The following is a 9,525-nucleotide window of genomic DNA, read 5'->3' as shown; positions in this document are numbered from 1 at the left end:
GCCGAAATAGCTCAGTTGGGAGAGCGTTAGACTGAAGATCTAAAGGTCCCTGGTTCGATCCCGGGTTTCGGCAGTAAGGTTTTTAGTTTTAAACGGAACTTCATAAAACCCCCACGTCCAGAGTATCCTGGTGTATTCATTCCAGTCTGCGAAAGGACGGGGACGGGAGGGCGGCAGAGGAACAGACACCGCGGTTCTCAGCCTGGAGTAACCGCAGCCCCTCGGCACGGCCACTTCCGGGTCCCTCTTCTCCGGGTCCCTCTTCGCCGCGTCCGAGGCACTGGCGCGCGTGCGCAGTGGGGAGTCCCGGCGCCGTTAGGGCGGCCCCTTCGCGCTCGGGAGACGGGGACGTCCCTCCCCCTGGCGCGCGCCGCCGCCGCCGCCCAGCCCTTGCCTCCGGCGCGCGCGTGGATTGACGGGGCGGACTGGACGGGGCGGGCTGGCTGGTGCTAGGAAGGAAACACTGTACGCTGGGGCGACAGGACAGCTTCGTCCCAAATTTCATTCCATTCCCGGTAAGCATCTGCCTTTGAAGAAACAGCAAAACCCTCCCGCACACTCAAATGGGCCCTTCTGGCATTGCCCAGGAAGGGAACCCGATTCTGGCTAGAGGGCCAGGAGCTCTGGCTTTGGTGGCGTAACCACATTTACTTGTCCAATGGTAAAAGAGTGGCAGCTCTACAGCCCCTGACCTTTTTTTTTTTTTTTAAGAGAGAGAGAGAAATTTTTGACATTTACTTTTTAGTTTTCGGCGGACACAACATCTTTGTTTGTATGTGGTCCTGAGGATGGAACCCGGGCCGCACGCATGCCAGGCGAGCGCGCTACCGCTTGAGCCACATACCAGCCCCTCACCTTTTAAACTAAGCAGAACTGGTGATTCTTTAGAGTGTGAGCAGCAGCAGCAGGAGGAGGAGGAGGAGGAGGAGCAGCAGCAGCAGCAGCAGCAGCAGCAGCAGCAGCACCGCCTGGGAACTAGTTAGAAATGTGAAATCTGGGCCCTGTACCTGGCATACTAAACCTGTACCCAACATCAGGTGTTCAAACCAATTCACTAGGGAGTTCTCATGAGCTCAAGTTTGAGATCCACTGATCCACACTTTCCTTTTTATACTAGCATTTTCGTTTGCTGTCCTTTGTGCTACAAGTGTGAAATAAAACTCGGATGCACGCTTTTTCTGAGTGTTTTACCTTTAACATTGTGTAGGAAGCTGGTAGGGTACACGAGGGCATCAAGTTCCCCAGCTATCCCATAGGAGCCCACCCCAAAGCCAAAACAGGAGTTGAGAAGTAAAGAAACTGGAAGCATAGCTCTTGATTTTATGTTGTGTGACCCGGGAACTGAGCCAGGATCCAGGGACAGAAATTGCAGGGATGTAGATTTGAATTAAAGGAAGAGGAAATTTCAATCTATTGGAATCACTAGAAAATGAACTAATCAGGTTAGTGTGTGTTGGGTGAGCAGATGCAGTTGAAAGATAGTCAGTTATGGGATTTATGCATTGGACCTCGCTTATTTTCTGTTTTGTCATTTTGAAAGATTTAGGAAGTACCATGTGCTCTCTGCCATTCATTCCCTCACTAACTGGCCATGACCTCCAGATATGTGCTGGGCATTATTTGCTGTCACTACCAGCCTGTGCAGTAGTTGTCATCATCCTCATTGTACATATAACAGCCATTCTGGAACTGCAAGGATTAAGCCTGTGTTAATCAGTTTTTTGTGCTCTGATGAGAACAACTTAGAAGAGGAAAGGTTTATTTTGGCTAATGGTTTTAGAGGTTCCATCCATGGTTGGAAACATCATGGCAGAAGGGTGTGGCAGAGGCAAGCTGCTCACCTCAACATAGCCAGGTGAAAAGTTTGTGAGTAACTAGGGACAACATATAGTCCCCAAGTGCACATCCTCAGTAACCTATATCCTGCCACCCTGCTCCACCTGCCTGTAGTTACCATACAATAGTCTACTCCAATGATTAATCCATCAAATGGATTAATACACTGGGGAGATTACAGCTCTCATGATTCAGTCTTTTCACTTCTGAAATTTTCACTGCATTGACTAACGTGAACTTCTTGGGGGAACATTCTTATTTCCAAACCACTTGAGGGTGGTTACACAAGAGAACTACAAGCCTTTGGTTAATCAGAGAGGGTTTTATGGGGGAGTGGGTCTTCTCACACAGAGAAAGATTTCTTAAATATGGAAAAACTTAACTGGAATGCAACTGGCTACCAGGGGTCTAACTGTGGGAGCTGAGGGTGACAGGTACTGCTCCTTTCAGACAACCAAACAGGCGTAAGCACCCTGGCTGGGAGATTAAGTAAAACCAGGCACTAGCTACTGGTGTTGTGGGGGAAGGCTGGAGGCATGCACCTGGTTTTGTCAAAGATAAACAAAGCCAGACACTAGTTAATCTGTAAGGACAGCTTTTAATCAGTAATAATAATAATTACATAAGCAATAATAATTGCCGTAAAGAAGAGGGTCTGGCAGGGAACTGAACTCCCACTTTTACAGAGGTGACAGCACCTTTTAAAAGAGAGAATGAAGGATTAGGGGAAAGGACTAGGGGAAGCTTAGGCAATCAGGGAAGTGAAAAATTTCAAAGGGTTGGTCACTGTAAATGCTGATTAGGCCAGCTGTGTCTGTTGGATGGTAATTATTGAGGTTAGGATTCAATCCTCCCACAGAGACTGAGAGAGACAGGCCCTATCCTTGTGGAGGATACATTTCAAAGGAATGGCTTTCAGGTCCTTGAGAAAGACATTCTCTGAGTAGTGCAGATACGCAAACATCTCAAAGGGACAGAGGAAGGATTCACAATTGTAAGCCCTTTTTAGTTAAAGCTCTGAGAAAATGATCTGGGGCCTAGTTCAGATGTTGGATCGATTTTTTTTTCTTTCCTCCCAGCAACCTTGGGTTTCCTGGCACTGTAAGGGGTTAGGGTCATCCTAGGGACTTGGCCTTGAGCTGTTAGAAACTACATTAGTCTTTTCATGTAGGAGGAAGGCGGTAGACAAAATCATTTGTTCTGAGAGTGGTTAGTTTATAGACCAGGTTGAGGCCTGGTGGGGAAGCCTGACTGGTGTTTAGGAGAGAATCTTTATCCTTAGAAGTCTGAGGAGGGGCGAAGGCAGGTGGTTAGGCAGGCCTCCACGGGAAGAGTGGAGGTGAAGGGTTTCTTAAGGCCATGTGACGGGGAGGAATGAATGATCAGAAAGCAGGTCGCCAGCATCACACACACACACAGGCAAAATAAAGGGAGACCAACCAAAGCAATACCAAAGCAAAGGCTGCTGATTAAGAGGGTCATAGCATGACCTAAAGGCTGTAGCATGGGGACCGCCACCATCACTTGAATTTGGCAGGGACTCAAAGGTGGGCAGGAGAGTGGGAGAGCACAGGTATAAAGGGGCAGCTTCAGGAAGCTCTTGGCCTGGGGAAACTGAGGCAGCTTAGTAGAAGCAGGGCAGCCTCTATGATTGGTTAGAGGAGCATATTTGGCTCTCTCTGACTGGTCCTAAATTGGAAGTGGGAACAGAAATTAGGAAAGCTGTGAGTTATTAATCTAGTTCTGTCCAATTGGGGCCAATTTGTTGCAGAAATTTTTGTTTCACCTCCTGAATTACTGTTGGAGGTAATAACATGGCTCCCTGCAAGGCTGACGCTTAGCAGGCTGACTTCCAGGGCTGGGTTTTGTAGATACGGCATGGTGGTGTGTGTCCTAAGCAGGCTGCTCTAGATTGTGCCAGAGTTCTATTTTTATAGACTATTTTATAGTGTGACCATGGTCCATTTCTATACTCAGTCTCTCAATACATATTTTATGAAGAGGTAATGTCTAAAAATGTAATCTGATAATTTTTTTTTTTCTTTTCCTGTGGTATGGCCTGCGCTGGTAGATATCAAACACTGTCACCTCTCAGAAGAAAGGACCAAAAAAGATGGAACTGAGGCAGGAGTTAAGCAGAAATGGGGACCTTAGAGAATGGGCTCCCACCACCCCAGATCAACACCCTAGGCTAAGGCCTGTCTTATTGTTTGATTTTGGCTGTCTTACTGGAGGGCCCCTCTCACTCTTGGATGCCCATAAATTTAGTTGTCATCTCAGGTTTCCTGGACTACCCTAACAGTCAACCCTAGAGAGTTGTTTTGAACCCAAGCAGTTCTTTTGTTTTAAGGAACAAATATAGGACAAACTCTGGCTAACATTAGACCATCTCATTATGGGAATAAGAAATTAAAATTTCATACTTTTAATTGAGTCAGAAAAAGAAAACAATCAAGATATACTTTCCAATGAAAAAATAACATGTTTATATTTTTATACTGTTTTTATAATGTTTTATATTTTTATACTGTTTTCCTCATCAAAACAGTATAAAAATCCAGAGAGCCACCAACTATCCTCTTTGGGACCTCTGTCATGCGATAGGTGCTTTCCTTGCTGGCTTCTAATAAATATGCTACTGAATTCTCACCCTCTGTCGTCTGTGTACTTCATTCTTCAGGTGCATGCAAACAAGAACCCTCCAGTGCTCATAGGACCCTGTGTTACAGAATGTCATATGTCCCCCAAGGAGCCCCACTGACGCCATGCAGCTCTGCCATAGTGCTTTGTAACTGAGGAAGCTGTGAAGGGTGGAAGTGTAGAGTCAGCTCTGACTTTAGAAGAGACAAGCTTTCAGTGGAAAGAACAGCACTGTCATTAAACATTCATAGGTGTTAATGCTCAGCTCAGCATAGTGACCGCTTCCGCTTGCTTTGGTCAGTTTATCCAGGGTTGAAGAGGGTTGAAATCTCCTTAAATTTCCTTGCAAAGCTTTTTAGAAAGAAACCTGGGACATCCGGCTCACCTAAAGAATTTCTAAGGCAACATGCAAGCATATCCCTGAGTAAATGTTTCCTTCTTCATCATTCTGGGTACTTTATTCATTTTAAGCCAGAGCTATGATACAGTGAAGCCATTATAATTGTTACACACGGTAAAACTAGATGAGCATTTAATTATTCATTGAGGCCCTTCATCTAATAATGTGTACATACATTAATGCCCATTCTATTAGTCTTGGATCACAGTTCTACTCTTTAAAATGGATCATGGTTTAGAGTCATTTACCTTCATGCTATAATATTTGTCATATCTCAGATTTGTTTGATATGAGAAACTTAGCTAGAAAAACAACTCCCACTTGGATTTGTCTCAGATTCCAGGAATAGGGCTGAGGTTGTGGCTCAGTGGTAGAGCACTTGCCTAGCATGTGTGAGGCACTGGGTTTGATTCTCAGCACAACATATAGATAAATATGTAAATAAATGGTCCAGTGATAACTAAAAAAATAATAATAAAAAAATTCCAAGAGTATATGAATTCTGCACCATCATCCTTAATATGTGGTACTGGTGGATTACCTCATTTCTGGCTGCTCACTAATCCAGCTGGTGATCTGGTGGGCCTTTACTGTATTTATTTATTTATATGTAGTGCTGAGAATCAAACCCAGTGCCTCACACATGCTAGGTAAGCACTCTACCAGTGAGCTACAACTCCGGCCCCCAGCTGGTGATCTGGGAGGTGTGTTTGCAGGTGCTTCTTAATATTTGGAAGAGGGCCAGCTGATAGCCTGGGGAATAATTCCAGATACCCTGAGTAAGGGCCAGGCTTCTCAGACTGGAGCACCAAGTCATTAGTTGCATAAATTTCAATTTTCATATAATGAATTGTCTTAAAGCAGGGCTCAGTGGTAATCTACTCTTTTCTGCTGAAATATATTTTACAATATATCTCAAGCCATGTCCCCCATATATCCTAAGTCCAAAATATCAAGAATAATGATGGGTACCATTTATGGGGTGCTCTTTATGGGCCAGGCATTCTAACAACTTTCCATACATAATCCCATAACCTTACCAGGTAGGAAGCAGAGTTGAATATAAATTTAAAAATAACATGCTACACACCAGTGCTGTTTTGAAAAGCCAGCACAATTCTGAGATGTATTAAAATGAAGTATGAGTCATGACATTGAAGTCCTAGTTCTTTTATACATTGCTTAAGTGAGATCCACTGGAGAGCATTTTGTTCAGGTTTTGATTAACTTTGATTAGCTGTAAGAGGGTTAACAAAAAATAAAAGCATGATTAAGGAAGAAGAGATTAATTTTTAAAGGACCACAATAAATGAGCATGAAGTAGATTTACTAAGAAAAAAGAAGCTAAGGGTAAACTGATGAGTGTTTTCAAATTATTGTTTAGGAGTAGGTAATTTTCAGGAAGATAATGCAAGTATAAATGAACTTGGATGGAAGTTGGAGAGATTTTTGTTAGATTAAGACAGGAGCTGCTTGGCTGGGATGATAGGACATTTGATCTAGTTTTCTGATGGATAGTGTCTATCCAGGGGTAAATGAGAAAATCGCCCTTGAGTGGATTTGAACGTATAGGGCCTCTAGTCAACTTTTGGCACTTTTAAAAATCTTTGTGTTGGGCTGGGGATGTGGCTCAAGCGGTAGCATGCTCACCTGGCATTCGCGGGGCGCTGGGTTCGATCCTCAGCACCACATAAAAAAATAAAGATGTGTCCACCGAAAACTAAAAAATAAATATTAAAAAAATTTTCTCTCTCTCTCTCTCATGGTTGTTGCTACTGATAGTTCAGGAAGGAAGGAGATGGGATGGCATAGTGTGTGGACAGTGGGGCAAAGATTGCACAATAGTCTCACTGAAGTGAATCCTGTTATCTCGTGTGTCTTAGCACTAAGTACTGCTGTGTAACAACATTTTGGTTAGTGATGGACTGCCTCTGTAAAAGTGATCCTTAATGATGCTACAGTCATCTCAGTTGATTTATACCAACTCTGTAATGCTTGCACAATGATGAAATCATGCAACAACATATTCCTAAAAACTTATCTCTGTAGTTAGTGATGTATGACCAAATGCCCAGAAACAAATCTGACATCTTTTCCCAGGGCTGTGGCCAATTAGTGTGCACCTCACAATCATGCAACTCATTGAGGTACAAAAGTACAAAAAGCAAAACAAAAAGCACTTTGCATCGTGAGGTTAACCAAGAAAAACTTTCCCATAGGATCTCCCTGTCCGGTTAGGGTCCCCATAAAAGATGAAGCCACAAGTCTTTCCTGAAAGAGATTGATTCTGCATCAGTATTTTATGCATATTCAGTGTTATAGATAAGTGATGATCATTGTAGAGAAAATGCTGTGACAGAATTGCTATTTTCTCATCGGAAACACTGTTGACATAGTAACATTGTTCAGCTGTGTGTAGATGTGGGCATGTTTTGATTTTCTGGCTTATTTCAGAAGTTCTTGTTTGTTTTTGTTGTGTGTTTACTAGTCTTTCAAAAGCCTGGACTGGACTCCCTTGTTAAACATGAGTGCAACTGAGTTACTTTTTGCTCGGCTCAGTGCATTTCCCAGAGCTGATCTCAACACCAAATATCTGCTTAAAGATGGCCTCAGTGGTAGAAAAGTAAAAATCTGGGATCTTCAATTGAGTTTCAGGCAAATGGAAACTAGGGGAATTGAATGCATGAGGCAGGAAGCAGTATGTGTGACAGTTCAGATTTAAATTAAAAAAAAAACAACAAACATAGTGCCATCTCATAATAGCTGGTGACCTTGAGTGAAGAGAGTAGGCATTTAAAGATGGAATGCTGCCAAGCACAGTGGCTCACACCTGTTATCCCAGTGACTCAAGAGGCTGAGGCAGGAAGATCACAAGTTCAAGGTCAGCTCAGCAATTTAGTGAGACCCTGGAGCAACATAGGAAGACCCTGTGTCAAAAAATTAAAAAAGAGTTTGGGGATGTAGCTCAGTAGTAAAGCACCCCTGTCCCAGTAGAAAGGAAGGGAGGGAGGAGAAAAACCCTTGAGAATTCTTGGTAGGTTTGGAGACCTGGCAATGTTTAAAGTGCGTGTGTAGTAATGCATGTTGTTTCATAGTGAAGGGGAGGAATACCTGTTGCTAGTCTCTTCCTTGTTATCATTTATGATTACCTGGAGGGAAAATTGGTCAAACAGGACTCCATCCTATTGATTCAGGTGTGGACATTCACCATCCGGAAGGCAAATGAAGCTGCAGGGGTTTTCTAAAATCCAGAGCCCTCCTCTGGACTCTGTTCAGCTGCAATGGCCCCGTGCAAGATAGGCAGAGCCCTTCCTCCACGGTTCTGTGGTTCTCTTTGAAATTTGAATCCTCCCATGATATTTCTGCTTTACACAAATACTGTGTGTGTGTGTGTGTGTGTGTGTGTGTGTGTGTGTGGTTGACTCTGCTCCTCAGCCCAGTCCCAGGGCAGGGGTCTTTCCCACACTTGAACCAAGTGAACAGAGGGTTCCTTTTTACAACCCTTGGTACCCAGAGCCGAGCAGCCCTTTCATGCTTTCTCCTTTTCTTCCTCCCATTCTGTCTTCTTTTATCTTTCTTTCCCAATCCAGAGAGTCAAGTCTTACATTTAAGCATTGAAAATTCAAAAAATTATTTTAAATTTTTATTATTTTTAAATTTGTTATTCTCACTTATTGTTTTTCAGGATTTTTCCAAAGCCATGAAATTATAGAAAAATATGAACTTTAATGGATATATAGCATTCCATAAAATATGTATTACAAATAATTTTGTAACAAATTTCTAGATTAAATATATACTCAAATTTTGGTTATTATGAATAATCTTATCATAAAAAATCAGTAAAGCCAGATAATTTTCAGTACCTCTGGTAATTTATTCTGGATAAATACCTAGAAGGCATTAATTAAACAGTCATATATTTACATATACATACACACTATGCATATTAATAATTCTTTTTATAAAACACATATTTTTATTTTAGATAACATATAAAGTACAAAGAATAAAAAGTAAAAAAATTATTACCCACAACCCAGAGAAAATATTGTAAATGTATTTATTATTATATAATAAGCAGATCTTATGCACATGCTATTTTTTAAAAATTTTTGATTAAAAATAGGTCCTAATCATTATTCTATATCATTTATTAATTTTCTCCAATATAATTTCTATATTTATATTCCTTTGTATAACTTTTCCTCCCAGCTTCATTAAGATAGTTGACAAATAAAAATTATATTTAAGGTATACAATTCTTAATTTATTTTTTAATTAGTGCATTATAGTTAGACTTTAAAATGGAATTCATTGTGATATGTCACAGAGCATAGTTTGGTTAATTTCACTCTGCTGTTTCTCCCCTTTGCCATACCTCCTGCTTTCCCCTGGATCTCCTTCCTCTACTCCACACTGACTTCCTTTCTATCTTATGAGGTCTGATTCCCCCCCACCCCACCCAGCTATTAAATTCTTTATTTATCTATAGCTTCTCTCTAGTTCCATCCAGCAAATGACATGATTTCATTCTTCTTTATGGTTGAGTAAAATTTCATTGTGTATATATACCACATTTTCTTATCCATTTGTGTATTGATGGACACCTAGGCTGGTTACATATCTTGGTTATTGTGAATTGTGCA

At 41.8% G+C, this 9,525-nt stretch overlaps 1 non-coding gene across 1 annotated transcript; it reads left to right on the top strand.

The window, feature by feature from the left end:
• Trnaf-gaa (transfer RNA phenylalanine (anticodon GAA)) lies at window positions 1-73 on the top strand. Its single transcript has one exon. It is a non-coding gene; the product is annotated as a tRNA-Phe (tRNA).
• The last annotated feature ends 9,452 nt before the right edge of the window (window positions 74-9,525 follow it).

This window comes from Marmota flaviventris, chromosome 4, assembly GCF_047511675.1.
Source record: "Marmota flaviventris isolate mMarFla1 chromosome 4, mMarFla1.hap1, whole genome shotgun sequence".
Lineage (NCBI taxonomy): Eukaryota > Metazoa > Chordata > Mammalia > Rodentia > Sciuridae > Marmota > Marmota flaviventris.
This window is presented reverse-complemented; position numbering and strand designations above follow the sequence as displayed.